Raw genomic sequence first — 16494 nt, 5'->3', positions numbered from 1 at the left:
AAATAAAACTAGACCATTATCCCACACCATACACAAATATTAACTCAAAAGAGTTTAAAAACTTGAATGTAAGACCTGAAACCACAAAGCTCCCAGAAAAAAAAAAAAAGGTAGTATGTTCTTTGACATTGGTCTTAGCAAAGTATCTTTCTAGATGTGTCTCTTCAGGCAAGGGAAACAAAAGCAAAAAATAAAAAAAAATGGGATTACATCAAAAAGGCTTCTGCATAGCACGGAAACCATCAATAAAATGAAAAGACAACCTACTGAACAGTGGAAGATACATCCGAATGGGGTTTATATACAAAATATATAAAGAACTCATACAACTCAGTAACAAAAAAACAAACAACCCAATTAAAAAATAGGCAGATGAGCTAAATAGACATTTTTAAAAGTTGCCTGAAGAAGATGGCCAACAGGCACATAAAAAGATGCTCAGCATCATTAATGATTGGGGAAATGCAAGTCAAAACCACAATGAGATATGACCTCACATCTATCAGAGTGGCCGTTATAAAAAGACAAGAAATACCAAGTGTTGATGACGATGTGGAGAAAAGGGAGCTCTCATCCACTGTTAGTGGGAATGTAAATTGGTGCAGTGACTATGAAAGACAATAACGGAGATTCCTCAAAAAATAAGAAGAAAACTGCCATATGACCCAGCTATTCTACTTCTGGGTATTTATTCAAATAATATGAAAACACTAATCTGAAAAGATGTCTACAGTAGCCAAGACATGGAAACAACCTAAGTGCCCACCAATGTATGACTGGATAAAGAAGATGTGGTGTGTATACGTGTAGGCCTATATACATATACACACAACGGAATACTACTCAGCCATCAAAAGATGAAACCTTGCCATTTGTAACAACATGGGTGGACCTTATGCTAAGTGAAGTAAGTCAGATGGAGAAAGATGAATGCTGTATTATTTCACTCATATGTGGAATATAAAAAAATAATAAACAAACAAAAAGACCCAAAATAAATCAACAAACCAAACCAAATCAAAAGGAACACGTAGATACAGAGAACAGAGTAGTGGTTATCAGAGGGGAAGGGACTGGGAGGTCACCTGTATGGTGATGGATGGATAATAAATTTTTGGTGGTGAGCACGTTCTCGGGTATGCAGAAATAGAAACAGAATGTTGTACACATGAAACATATAATGTTAGAAGCCAACGTGACCTCAAAAAAATCGCCCAAATAAGGACATCATTTTTTGTTATTAGGGACAGTTCTGCAAGAAACATTCTTGTCCATACACCTCTGTAAGCTTCTACAATTATTTCCTCAGAATCAAGTGCTGGAGGAGGCATTGCTAGATTAAAAGGAACACACATGTCACTCACTGACGGCTTCCAAGTTACACTCTCACCAAGAGTTTGTCAGTTCACCTCCTGCGCCCTAACCAGCCCTGAGGATCATTACACCTTTCGTTCCTCTTTAGTTTGATAGAGACCTAATGATATCACTGTTTCACTTCCATTTTTAAGTTTTTAGGGCGGTAAAGACCTTTGCACCCACTCAATGACATTCGGATTTCTTCTTTAGTGAGTTTCTATTAGTCAGGACTCTTTTGCAATTACAAGTTAACCATCCCAAATCAGTGTCAAATGAGCCAACCAATGAGAACAGGATGCACCGGCTTACCAGCTGGGAGAGACCCAGGGGTGGCTTGGACAACTGAAAGAGGACCTGTGGGAACCGGAGTCTCATGGGCTGGATAAGGAAGTCGGCGCTGCTAGGACTCCAAGTCTCATTTCTCCAGGTCTCCGCTGGGATTCCGGTGGTAGGCAGGCTCTCTCTGGAAGGCAAGGAAAACGGCTATTACCACCCTGGATGCACTTCGTCCTGGTTTAGAAACCACGTTTGTAAGACAGTGTCTTGTTTTCCATTTCTGCTTATCAGTCCCAGGGAAGCACTCCAGCTGTTTCTGCTTGGTACAACAGCAGTGTCCAGGAAAACTGGATAGTTGACTGACGTTGCTTAAGTCCAGTGCCTAGCCTGTGTTGAAGAGGTAGGTTCTGTTACCACAAGAAGTTTGATGGAGGATAAATGTATCGGGCACTCAAAATAATTATCACATGTCCTTGCCCATTTGCCCATTTATTCCCTTGAATCCTACCTTCTGAGTTGCTATCTTCTATTTCTTTGGTATCTTTCTCAGAACTCAACAAAGACATTATCTTCTAGATCTCCCAAGTCTGCATTAAGTGGCCGTTCATTCCATTAAACCTCCTACCACTCAACCCTCGCATTGCCAGGACTCTAAATGACCCGCGTTCTTGTCATTTGCTTCCATTACACTGTCATCTCCATGAGGGCACGGAGATTGGGTATCCTCAGCACTGTGCAGCTTACAACAGGTCTCTATGGAATAAGAAACGTTCGGGTTTGGGTGGCAACGTTGACATCCTTGGTCAGCTTACTTTGACTGCGCTATATCTCCATCATGCCTGCTTCTGAAGGTAATGTTATCTACACAAAGACACCTGGGGTGTAGAATCAGAAAGCCCGGTGCTTAATTCTGATTCTACTTCTTAATAGACATGTGAGCTTGAGCAATTCACTTAATCTCTCCAGCATCTGTAGAATCAAAATAATGAGTCAAAGTAAAAAGATGAACAAAAGAATCACAATGATTGCCATCCAGGAATGTTATACAGGACTCAGGGAGATAATGGATGTAAAACCTTAAACTCAGTTCTGGCGCATAGTAGGTACTCAGCAAATTATTGAGTGAATAAAGCAAGTACAACCCTGCTAAGACGGTCACTGTTTAACAAAAGACGAGCCGAGTGGACATCCTGGACTGGATCCCAAAATACCTACGGGAGGTCAGTGGAACTAACAGCATCAGACGCACATTAATGAACTGAGACCACATTGCACCCACCTTCTGCTGAAAGCTACTTTAAGCCACCAATCCTCATTCTTGTCCTCTGTAGTGAGATAATGTAGAAATCCATTTGCTCTTGTGTAATCTGAGAATGTGTACAGTACAATTCATGTACTTCATTTTTTAGCACCTTCTGGTACTGAAGCCTTAACTGGTGTGCATTACTTTATCAATTTCTGCAGTATTTTCCCAGGATTTACTTGGAGGAAGATCAGCCAGGTCTCTGGTCCTACCTAGGTCTGCTGTGCAGTTCTCAGGGGAAAGGACGTGCGGGTAGGATCCCAGGACCATGCAGGCTTCGAGGGGACAGAAAGGGGCTTTGAACAGAGTGGGGATGCAATCAAGTGTTGCCTAGGAAATGCAAATTACATTCACTTAATTCCTTATAAAATATAATATAGGTTATTTGGTTTGTAAAACATGTAATAAACACCATTCTGAAGAAAGAGTAAGAAGAATGTGGGATGGCAAAAGCCCAGATTTTGGAAACAGCTGGGCCTTTATTTACCCTTCCAAACTCACCTCTTTGGGATCAATACTTCTCCTTTGAATGTAATAATATTTACCTTTTAAATGCAAAACTGTGGCACAAGTATGGGAAACCCAACTTCACAGAGTATGTTTTCTGCTGGGCTTTGTCTTGCATGGGTTAAAAGGATAGACATTTGCATTAAGCAAGGGCTTTGTACTGTGGGCCGTCACTGTGTTGAGGAAGGAACACATGACCAGGAGTTGGGAGACTGACCAGCTATGCGATCTAGAGCAAGTCACTTGACCTCTCTGGGCTACAAATTTCTCCTTATAGAATCGTATCATTGGACCAGATCAGCAGTGTCCAAATTATATTATTGTCGTGAAACCGCCAACAGGATCCAGACCCCCAGCTCTACCACACACACACCCCGACACACACATTCAGCAACCAGAGCAGCAGCTCCTGTAGTTATTTTTTTTCAAGGATTTCAGAGAAACGAGGCTGTGCAGTGTCATGGTGGTGAAGAGTGTTCTCTAGAATCAAACTGACAGTTCGTCCATTCCACCACTGGCCAGCTGTATGAAGCTATATAAACCTCCATTTGCACACCTGTATAATTATTATTAGCAACATATTATTGATGATTTTTTTATTATTTAAAATACTCACCTTACAGGGATGCCTTAGGGTTAAAAGGAGTAATGCAGGGTGCTTGCTGTAGTGTCTGGCAGACAGGGTCTATTTAAGAATATTATTATATTTGGGGGGAGGATTCTGACAACAAAAAATGATTTACAAATTAAAGGACTAAGAGATGATTAAAATTCCTTCCAATTCTAAAGTTCCTTTTTCTAAAAACATTCCTTTTTCTAAAAAATAGCACTTGTGAGACAACAGAATGGGGCCATCAATAGAAAAGTTTCCTTAGATTTCTTGACTTCAAATGCAACTTGTCTTATATGGAGAATTTGTATATATATTGATGTAAAATTTACAAACAGTGAAGTTCACCCTTTTTGGTACACAGCTCTATGAATTTTGACAAACACAATCGTGTAACCACCACCACAATCAGACGTAGTTTCATCACCCCCTTTGCCATCAACCTCCTCACCCATCCAGCCCCTGGCAACCAGCCGTCTGTTTTCTGTCCCTATAGTTTTATCTTTTCTAGAAAGTCATATAAATAAACTTTTGAGTCTGGTTTCTTCCACTTGGTTACATTTGAGGGTCATCTTTTTATTGTTTGTGTCCCTTTTAATTAGTGAGTTCACCCCTCTTTATTACTGAGCATCCCATTGGGTAAACAAACCACTATTTCTTTATCTACTAACCACTGCTGAATTTTGCAAAAAGTCACAATCAACATTTAAATGGACAAATGTTTAAATATCTAGGAATGAGATTCCTGGGTCCTAGAACAGACGTATCTTTAACTTTATTTGATCTGCTATGTTTTACTTTCTAACCAAAACACTATTTGTACTCATTTCGCATTCATCAGAAATTTAGGAGAGTTTTAATTAGTTTATTCATTAGTTTTCCATGGCTGTTATAGCAAATTACCACCAACTTGGTGGCTTTAAACAACATACATTTATTATTTTGTAGCTCTGGAAGTCAGATATTCAAAACATCTCCTTGGGCTAAAAGCCAGGTGGCAGCAGGCTGCTTCTTTCTGGAGGTTCCAGGGTGAGAAACTTTCCTTGCCTTTCCCAGCTCCTCTTGGCTGCCCACACTCTATGGCCTGTGGCCCCATCCATCTTCAAAGCTGGCAATGACTGCTGGAGTCCTTCTTACACAGTTTCACTCTTACACTGAACCCCTGCCTTCATCTTGCACATTTAAAAGATCCTCGTGACTAAACTGGATTCTCAGCTAACCCAGGATCATCTATTTCCTTTAAAGGCAGTTGATTAACAAATTTTGTTTTTCTATTTGCAGTTGAAATTGCCCCTTGTCATGTAACAACATATGCTCACAGGTATGGGGGGATCAGGACATGTACTTCTTTGGGAGGGGCAGCATTATTCTGCTGCCTACAATCTGCAACCTCCTAGGCATATAATACTGTCAATTAAAAAAAAAATTAAGTCATTCTAATGGTTGTATAGTTGTAGCTAATTACAGTTTTAAACTGCATTTCCCTAATGACTAATAATATTGAACATCTTTTCATGTATTTCTTTGCCACTGGATATCTTTTTTGGTGAAATGTTTGTTCAAATCTTTTGCCTATTCAAAACTAATTGGGTTATTTATTTTCTTATTATAGAGTTTCAGAATTCTTTATATATTCTTGATTGTAGTTTTTTTTATCAGATAGGCATTTTGCAAATATTTTCCTTCAGTCTATGGCTTTTCATTTTCTTTAACACTATTTTTGAAAATAAGATTTTAATTTTAATGACATTTATTTTATCATGCTTTTTCTTTTATGAATCTCGCTTTTCATGTCTTAAGAAGTCTTTGCATAAGCCAAGGTCACAAAGATCTTCTGTTTTCTTCTAAAACTCTGTAGTTTTAGGTATTACCTTTGGATCTATGATCCATTTTGTGTTAAATTTTTGTTAACTTTAACAAACCTGAGTTCAGGTCTATTTTTCTGAACGTGGACAGCCAGTAGTTCCAGGATCATTTCTTGAAAGAAGAAATTTAATTTTTACCTTCATTTATTTCTTCTATTTAAAAGAATCTGAAGGAAAACTTTTTAGCTACTTTTGATTTTTCATTACTTCAGAACTTTTCAACTTTTTTTTAATTTCTAATTTTTTGTGGGGAGAGGTAACTAATTTTATCTATTTATTATTTTTCGTGGCGGCACTGGGGATTGAACCCAGGACCACGTGCATGCTAGGCATGCGCTCTGCCACTGAACTGTACCCTCCCCCCCCAACTGTTTTTGATTTTTCATTACCCATATGCTAATGACGACACACTCTTGCAACTGGAACATTTATTCATTACAGACCAGGTTAGACACACACCAAGATGGTCAACACACAGCCCTAGGTTTATAATGAATAACTGGCTTCTCACTGTCATGGTAAAGCCTAAAAAATGTGATTATGTATTTAGCTAGTAATGGACAGTCATTAGCAGAGTTCTATTTCATGCTTGTTTGCACCTGCAAATAGCTGCTTCTTGTTTAAAGGACTGTTCCATTGGTCTGCCTGGTATCATTTTGCTCAGTAACACTGTACTGATGACCATCACTCAAGCTCACCTAGAAAGGATGACGAGATCTCAGTCCCCCGTTCCCACCTGGCTTGGTTATAACTTCATACTATGCTGGTGTCTCCCTGGCACCTTGCAGTTCCATGTTTGGTTTTGAAAGCTGACTCTCAGTGACTTTGGGGAAGTTAGTTAAGTCAAGAACAAAGCATGGGAGGCCTGTAGAGCAGATATTGTAAAAATCACATCCATGTGTATATAGTAAACTTTTGACATTTTTTTTTCATGAATATTCAAGTGTTCTCTTCTATCTCTGCGGAAGGGTTTGGAGGGAAAAAAAGACTTCCAAACACCTACTGATTTGGAAATCGCTAGAAACAGCCTTTGACTAGAAGGAACCAATGAGGACCGCCTCAGACCCTAATATCACTGGCTGATGCAGAACACAGATTCTCCTTTGGTTTTCAACAAGAGCTCACCTAGCTCTCGGATCAGATTACAGTTGGATTTTAAGGGATGGGTGTGAACACTGAGTTAGCCAATGTATTTGTGAATGACTTCTTTTATTTCCAGGTTTCACTTATCCACAGTCCTTCAGAGCATAGTAGCAAGGATGCAACAACTCAAGGTAAGTGCTCTGAGATACTTCGTCAATTATATGGAAGTCGATAAAGAACCAAAGAGCCTAGATTCCTGATGTAAAAAGCAGCAAGGAAGTGGCCTGAAAAATCATGAAAAATGGTGTGTAAACTTCCTACTGTCCACCTTTGGGAGATATTTTGTACATGGTAATAACCCCAAGAAGATCTACAGCGAAGAACTTTGTTTTATTTTGTTAGTTTGCCGAACATGTTTGAGCATGGAATACTTGTGTTCCCAGCAAACCTGTAAACCCGTGGGGCAGCGTCTGCAGGACACCACCTGGGGAAATGCTGAATGAGAATGATGAGAGCTAGAAGGTGCTCAGAGGCCATGAATCTCAGTTTTCTTTCATCTTATTATACATTTAACGTTTTCAAGTAATATCGGGTTAGTGAGATTATTATTATTTTTTCAGTACACATAAAGCAACGTGTGAAAATGGCACTAGGCCTCTCTTAAAAAGGAAGATAACAACATTGACTAGCCTTATTATTGCGAAACCTAAATGAAACACTCTACTCGGAAATCCTTAGTAAAGTGTATAGTAAAAGGATCGTATTTAGCTGCTCAGAGTAAAGTTTTTTTGTCTCTAAGTTGAATTAGCTAGTCTGGCCTAAGGCAAAACACTGAAAAGGTGAGGTTTCTCTTTGGGCAAATGCTGTCTCTGATTTCCGTGCCGCTCACAGCTCTCCCCTTTTTCTATTCTGTTGTCATGAGGTCCTCTGTCCTCGACTCAAGCCTGCTCTCAGGAAGAAATACAGTAGAACTTCTTTACATTGCAAAACGAATGTAGGAAGTTGCGTTTTCAGCCCAAGGTGGAGCAGGGGGGACGTGTGCCTGGATGGGGCTCTCTCCTCTCTACTGGGCCCCTGTCCTGGAGTCAGGGGATGCTCAAGGCTACCGTTACTCCAGATTTGGTTCCGTCCGGAGGATTTTATGTGGCATGTCATCTTGGGAGCCTCCTTGAGAATCTGCACATTCCGGTGTGATTTGGGGAGACACTGTACACCCACCTACATAACTTTAGGCTGCTTTAGGAGAGGAGGAGAATGACAGAAGGATGTATACGTGTCACTAGAATCCTCCCTAGTGAGGTGTTCATTTCTTGGGGAGAACCCGTGTGTCTCTGAGAGGTGATGGGAGTCATCCAAGAGTACAAAGCACAAATCTGGGGCCGTGGGTGGCAGACTAGGTGATTCTATGAGGTAGGGGTGGGAGGGGGGAGACTAGATTTCAAGCTCCAGTTTTCAGCGTCTCACAGATACCATCTCCTGCCCACTCCCAAAGGTTCTCACAACTTTCTGAGTTTAACCATCCAATTATTTACTCGGTCCAACAACTGAGTGAAGTGGCAGAGTTCAGTGCTAGTTTTCAGGTACAAATTTCCGATACAGAAAAATTTCATTGTTTCGAGATTGACAGAGGAACCCAGACCTCAGACCTCAGTCTTCTCTGGCTGAGGAGGAACAGCCGAGGAGTGACGTCCTCGTAAAGATGGATACAGAAAGGAGGGGCCTAGAGACTTACAAATCCCACTCTTCAATTTGAGTGTCAGATTTGCAAAACAGAAATCATCTCTGAGGAGCTCCCTTTTGAATTGGATGATTTCAAGCATGACCTGAGAATCAGGAACACGAGCAATTAGCAAATACGACTCCTGGTCCAGAGTGAAATCCCCTCGGTGCAGGGGTGACATTTCTCTTTTCCAAGCACTCGGCAGCTCAGACAAAGCAGCCTGCTGCCTCTGAGGCCTCCTCCTCCTGGGATGTGACATACAGATATGCCGGATAATATCTTGCGGTGTTACAGACGCAGGGTTTAAAAACGCGATTTAAAAACACACAGCACCTCACCATGAGAAGACTGAAATTACCTAAGCCCTAATCTACTTGGTCAAGAAAACCTGACTGAAATAGACTATCTGCATGACGTGGGAGAGCCTCTTCCTTTACGGGGCAATCTTACCAGCATTCCAAGGAGTCAGATAAAACCTGGAGGCCAGGTTTTGTGGTTTTGTTTTTAATACTCCTCCCTCCCGCAACTTTCCATAAACAAAAAATTATCTTTATTGCTCTCTGGAGAGTGACTGACCTGGATGGAGTAAGTTGTTTTGTTTAATCTTGTTTTATAGCCTCAAGAAATGTTCTGAAAAATACTTTGACAGAACACCACTCGAGTCATAGAACTTTCCAGCCACAGGGAACAGCAACTTGGTTTTTATGCTGACACTTGGGGGTGGTAACTGAAGAGCTGCCGCAGTGAGCTTCTACAGTAAACCAGAGCTCAAATGCTCTAAGAATTCTCCAAAGTGTATGATCGATTGGATGTCTGAGTCTTTAAGTTCTTGGGGTTGCGGCATTGGTGAATCACAGTGCATCTAATGCAGAGGTGCCCTAATTAGATCATCTGGGAATCATCAGCTTTGAGGGATGCGGCAGCTGCCAAATTCCCTGTGCCTGGCAACAGCTTCACATGGAAAATCTTCATCTGCATGATGGAGATAAATCCAGGTATGCTGGTTATTACTGCTCCAAAATGTCCTTTTCTGCTTCTCTTGTTTCCCCAAGATGCACAATGAGATGAGACCAAGGGATGTGTATGGATCAGAATCCTACTGCTTCAGCCTACGTGCTCAGCAAGTTCCAGAACAATCATGCAAACAATCTTTCTACATATTTCAAAAGCTGTCAGGACAAACATTGCTCCAGTGTTGTTCAATGTCATTGCATTAAATTTGCTCAGAATTTCATGCTTAGGAAAACCCAGTATTCCTTTGGACTGTTAGATTATGAGAGCACTGCAGCATTTTGCATTTTCCTTTTTGCTCTGGTTGCCAGGAAGCTCAGATGTTGCTATGTGAACTCAGTGAGTTTCATTCACCTCCATTTTCTGTGCACTGTTTCTCTCCCAAGGCATCTTTATTACACTGATTTTGCTCTTTTTTTCTTTGTTTTTAATTATTCTATCTGTGCCCTTCACTGTAAGCAGCAAGAAATAAGTACACAGAACTCATTTATTCTGCTGCAGGATATTTTATCTGGTACAGTTTTGTTCCTGGTGCTCTTCAGAACAATATTTTTCATACTGGGGGAATATCCTTTTTAAGAGTCCACCCTTAGGTACATTATCATGGGTAGTAATGAAGTGAATACTTGGTATGTATGGTTCAAGAGAGGTTCCTTAATTTTTACATTAAGCTCCTCCACCCCGATTGAGAGCTACTGGGAAGAGCCACATTTTTAAACTTTACTGTAATGTGTTCAGATTCAGTAGGTCTGCCATGGGATCCAGAAATGTGCAATTAAAATGTCTCTTGAATGTTCATACAGGGGATTTCAGACACTGTTAGGAAGACTTTGAGAAGCAGTGACTCATCACAGTTTTTAAAAAACGTGGGACAGGGGTGGTGATGAACTTCATTCTACACATCAAGGCCAAATGCCAATTTCATCTCCATGGAAGAGTCCCTGCTTCAACAGAAATGAAAGGCAGATGGCCGGGCATCTAGTCCCTGCTCTACCTGGCATTGTGGTGACCTTGAAGAGTCCATTTGAAGCCTGGACCTCTCGATCCCATCATCTGTATAATAAATTAGTGCGTCTGTGATCAAAAGGACTCTTTCCACCCAGAAAAAGCAATGATTCTTCACCACCGTCCAGGGAATTGGTGAATTTAGAGACAGGAGGAATTTTAGTGCCACTAGGTAAGCAATGAGCTGTGAGGATGATGGGAAAAGTCTTTTTTGTAAAAGCCAATGTGGCTTGGTTTCCTGCCAGGGAAGCGCACAGCTACTTTTGTTCTTAGCAGTAAAAATAGGAAAAGTGAATTCACAAGTTGTGCAAAATGGTTGTTCTGTCAACAGGAGTTGGAAGCCAAATGCAATTGTTAAATATTCACAATCGATAAAACAGATCTGTGAACTTGATTCCTCTTGGAATAAGGGAGCCTGGCTGAAGGCACTCAGCAGCCGGAGGGGCGAGGAGGTGTGCAAGCTCTGTGTCCTTCCTTCTGTATCCATTTCACCTGGGGTAACTATTTCCCCACCTCTGAAGATGAACGTTCCTTCGTAGCAACGACCGCTTGAAACGAATGAGTTCATAATCCCGTGTCTCTCTCGGAAGCAGTTATGTCTGAGACTAATTACATCCAGCATAAAATGTATCTTTATTATTATTATTTTTTAGTAACAAACTCCTTTCTTCCCCCTTGCTGTACCTTAGAGAGCAGCACTGCATTTTCAACAGAAAAGATGTAATAGAACTCGCGCTGGAAAGCAGTGGCAGCTGATAATAATTGCTTTACAGAACCCACTATAATTGGTGCTCCAAGGATTTTATTTCAAAGCATCAAAGTCAATTTAGAAGGCTTGCTTTATCTGGACTGGAGCTGCTTTGATGAAGACGCTATGCCTTCATGTGTCTAGGTTTTCTTAAATTTAACTAAGCTGTTTTTTAATGATTATGTTAATAATTACAGTACCATGATGCTATTTCTTGGACACTGGAAGATAACATTCAAATTCCCCTTCTGCCTATTAGTTAAAGTTGTAACCACAAAATGTACACAATTCTTGCTCATTAACTGTTTGATAAGCCCTTGAAATCCTACAACCAATAAAAACACCTTTTTCATTTGGTACCTTCCATGCAGTATTTAACACACTAAATCAAGTCCTAAGAGGAAGTTTGTTAACGAACACCTCAATATACCACTTGTTCTTCCTCAACCTTTTCCCTCTACTTGGAACATTTCTCCCTTTTTGTTCTGATCCAATGGGTAATCATGCTTTAAGTCCCAGTTTAAATGTCATCTGTCTCCCCTGAATTCCTATGTTGAAATTCTAACACCCAATATGATGGCGTTAGGAGGTAAGGCCTATGGGAGGCAATTAGGTCATGAGGGTGCGGCCTCACAAATGGGATGAGTGCCCTTAATAAGAAGAGACAAGTTTGTTTCCTCTCTCTCTGTTCTTTACCATGTGAGGACACAGAGAGAAGATGGACATCTGTAAACCAGGAAGACAGCCTTCACCAAGAACCCAACCATGTTGGCACCCTGATCTTGGGCTGTCAGCCTCCAGTGCTGTGAGAACTAAATGTTTGTTGTTTCTACCACCCAGTCTATGGTATACTTTCATAGCAGCCCAAGCTCTTTACGACACCACCTCTTCCACGAAGTCTTCCCTGATTGCCACTAGAGGAGTGCATCATTCCAAATCTGAGATTCAGGAGCTTAAGTTTTCTCAACTATAGTATAGTGATCACAGGGAAGTACTGACCATAAGATGAGTTAACATTCGTGGAACCTGAAAGGATGTTATCACTGCTATGAATCTTTCTCTACTTACCTGTTTAGATGTTGCCATCTTAGATATGGGATACAACTCAAGCCAGCTAAACTAGAGTCATAAGGACACACTTTTCACCTCTAAGCAGTGGGTACTAATTAATTATCTGCAGAATGGTATTTTGTATCTGAAAGAAAGCACTGGGGTCCTGAGGTAAACATGCTATCTTGCTGTGTGACCTTGGGAAACTTGCTTTACTTTTCTGGCTTTCAATTTCCTTTTGTGCACAAGTTTATCAAACTAAACTTCCATTCAGATTACTTTTGATTCCAGTATTCTATGAGTATAATCACAGGTGTGCAAACCTTAAAACTGTGTCCGAGATATTTATAGCATTAAGACTAATGAATATCCTACCAAATCATGCCAACAGAGATCAAATTTCTTCTGTGCAATTACGGTTTCTGGCTTCATAAAGACAAAAACAAGCAAAATTTCATTATCTTACCATGACATAGAAAGTTGATCAGTTATGTGAAATATGCCAGGTAATTAACAACATGGCATGGAACGCTCCATCTCCTTGTTGCGGTGTCATGTTGATAAAATAGCAGAGTCCCTCCCCTTTTACAGGGAACATACTGAATTCTGGAATATTTGCTGGTTCTGTGGAGGAGAGAAACAGGTAAACTCAGTGATAGCTCAAACAATGACTAACATTATAATCTTTATTATTATTATTATTATTGATGATAATAGCAGTAGCATTAAAGTGTTAATGTCTGCTGAGCAAATACTACGTGCTGGGCACGATGCTGAGTGTTCCAGACGGAATGCATCACGAATATGATGCTGTCATGGAGGTGCTCTCATCATCCCTTTCTACTGAAGAAACTGAGGCTCGGAATGGACACAACTTGACCTGGATTACTCAGTTGGAGTGTGGTAGAAATGGGATTCAAATGCAGTTCAGGGAGGCTCTGGAGTGCTGGCTCTCAGCTATGTTGAACTGACTCATATATAGTTATCACTAGTGAGGATCAGCATTCAGTTTGTAGAGGACTGGCCCTGTAAGGTATCAACAGAGCCTGATATTCGGCTTCCAAGTATGTGTAGGGCTAACAATTCTGTCTCCCTGTTCTTGTGTGTGTGTGTGTATGCGTGTGTGTGCGTGTGTGTGTGCGTGTGTGTGTGGGGGCAGGTTTCCCCACACACCAGCCGGGTGTCCTAAATTAAACTCAATTCTGAGTTCTCTCTACCTTGAGATGCCATCAGGTCCCACAGATGAAGAGCTCAGTCCCAGGAGACTGCCCCCCATCCCACTTTAGATGCCAGCCACAAGTCCAGGTTGTCACCTGTGCTTCTGACCAACCGGGTACAGACTGGAGGTTCCAGTGATGCCTCCTTCAGCTTGATTAATTTGCTAGAACAACTCACAGAACTCAGAAAAACATTTTGCTTACTAGATTTGGTTTATTATAAAAAGATGGAACTCAGGAATGGGCAAATGGAAGAGATGCACAGGGCAAGGTACGGAGAAAGGGTGCAGAGCTTCCACACTCTCTTTGGGTGCATTGCTCTCCCAGGGTCTCCAACCTGGAAGCTCCGTCCTTTTGGGTTTTGGTGGAGGTTTCAGTACGCAGGCATGATATTGATTAAATCACTTGCTATTGGCAATTGATTCAATCTCCAGCCCTCTAATCACATGGTTGGGTCCCCGGGCAACCAGCCCCTCTTCTCAGGTCCTTTCCAGAACTCAATTCATAATATACGGAAGTACACTTTATCACTCTCAAACTTAGGAGATTTCCAATTAGGAGCTCTGTGCCAGGAATGGGGATATACATCAATGATCATGTACCCCCTGATATGACAGAGAAAAACACATTACCTGCGTGGTATTTCCATTAATGCATATCCCCCATTTCATAATGAAGAAACACCAAACACAAATGGAGTCACTTTCTTTAAAACAACTGCCTAGTACTTTTCAGAAGTGACAAAGTCATGAAGACAAGGAAAGACAAAGACGTCGTCATAGATAAGGGGAGATGAGGGAAACGTGACAACTAAATGCAATTTGGGATCTGAGACTGGATCCTGGAACAGAAAAAGGTCTTTCACAGAAAACTAGTGCGATCTGAATAAATTCTGCTGTTTACTTAATAGTAGTGTAGAAAGTTACTTTCTTAGATTTGGTCATTGTTTTACGGTGATATAAGGGATTAACATAAAGGGAAGCTGGCCATGTGAGAATTCCACACTATTTTTGTAACTTTTTTCTAAGTCTAAAATTGTCTCAAAATAATTTTTTTTTTGAAAACGAATTTATGAACTGAAACCCAGAAAAGTTTTCTATATCATGGCATCTAAAGAAAACATTTCCCTCCTTTCATGAAACTTATGGAATTGTATATGGAATTTATCAAAATAAACACAAAGTCTGAAGAAAAATTCAACCATCAACATTTGTTAACTTAAAAATATTTCTTCAACAAATCTTTGTGGATCTCTTATTATGAGCTAGGTAATGTGCTTCCATGATTATATATTTTCTTTTATACTGTATAACCTTCACTTCAAAATCTTTCTTTCTGACATATGACATGGAATTTTCCAGACATAAGTCTACGTATTTTCTCTGGAGATACTGTTTCTGGTCAGCTTGTGCCACCAAAAAGGCTGTTGGTGGGTTTATTTATTTTCTTGTATTACCCTGGATGTCACTGGTTATGTGAAGGTTTGGGAAATTTTTGCTGTATTCTACTCTGGATAAATAAATTACAGTGCCTATGAGCTCCCTCAGTAAATAAACGAGACCAAGCTATCCCACCAGTCAGCTTGGGAAACATGAGGCTCGGCTGGTCTCTCACCTCACAGGAGAGAAGAGCCAGGAGTGAAATCTTGACAAGGTCTATCAAAGGGTCCCTCCCACCTGCTACCATGACTTCAGTCACTTCAACAGGATGCAACTTAATTTATGGCTGCTGGACTGTAGCTTCAATTACGTACGTAACATGGGATGGGAAAATCAATCTAACCTGGTAATTCTGCTCATGGATAATATTTCAAGTGCAGTTTGATGAGAGGATTACACAGCATCTTGCAGCAAGTAACAGGAACACAATTATGGGACAGTAAGTGGCTGTAGCTCAGTCGACATGATATAGTTTCAACCTTTCTCTATAAGTTTCTTTTGTGTGCTGCAGCGTAAGTGCTGACGCGCTTTGAACTTCGGACGACTGATGAGAAAAATAAAGGCCCATTTAAGAGATGTGATGGCAATGAGTTGAAGAAAAACAAACAAAACCAACCAAACAAAACCCCCAAAGAGCCAAGAGAAGAGGAAGGGACGCTTGATTGTGAGGTCTTACAGGATTTGGAAATAATTGTGCGTGTGATAATTGTGATAATAATGAAGATTTTAAAGAGCAGTCAGAATTTATACATATATGTGTATGTGTGTGTATATGCTGAAAGGGAGGAGGTTATATAGGGGCAAAAAGAATAGAGAAATAAAAGATATTTGCTTTATGGGAATGAATATGGGTAAGATGACAGTGTGTAGCCTAAATACAGACATGGGCCTCATGTGGTCCAGTATTTACACAAAGTTGCATTCTATGAAGCACAGTCTTGGCACTGTAGGGTATTTAAAAGAAATCCCAATCTTGACTTGCACCTCCTGAAAAACATTAAAGGAACCCTATTCATACTGATCAGCAAAACTTCTCCAAAAGCCTTCCTACATTTTCCAGCTCCTTCTTATACCAAATCACCAAACACTCTTAAGCTTAAGGTCACTGGCTTTTTTTCCACTGTTCGTATTCCTTTTCTCCCAGTTCTTTACAGTGTAGGTCCATTCTACTAGGTAGTAGGTCCACTTCCCTCTCTGATCTACTTCTTGTAATTTTCCTGTAACCCCTGGGAGGAAGTGAGCTCAGGGTCCTCCTATTCTGCCATCTTCACCACACCTCCCTCCGATCTTCTTGTTTTGATTCT

General features: G+C 40.6%; 1 long non-coding RNA gene across 1 annotated transcript; it reads left to right on the top strand.

Moving 5' to 3' along the window:
- Positions 1 to 1612: 1612 nt before the first annotated feature.
- LOC116657066 lies at positions 1613 to 10992 on the top strand. Its single transcript, XR_004311998.1, has 3 exons — positions 1613 to 1685; positions 7757 to 7760; positions 10982 to 10992. It is a non-coding gene; the product is annotated as an uncharacterized LOC116657066 (long non-coding RNA).
- The last annotated feature ends 5502 nt before the right edge of the window (positions 10993 to 16494 follow it).

The sequence above is a fragment of the Camelus ferus genome, chromosome 17 (genome assembly GCF_009834535.1).
Source record: "Camelus ferus isolate YT-003-E chromosome 17, BCGSAC_Cfer_1.0, whole genome shotgun sequence".
NCBI lineage: Eukaryota > Metazoa > Chordata > Mammalia > Artiodactyla > Camelidae > Camelus > Camelus ferus.
The sequence above is the reverse complement of the archived record's forward strand: the minus strand, read 5'-3'. Positions and strand labels throughout refer to the sequence as shown.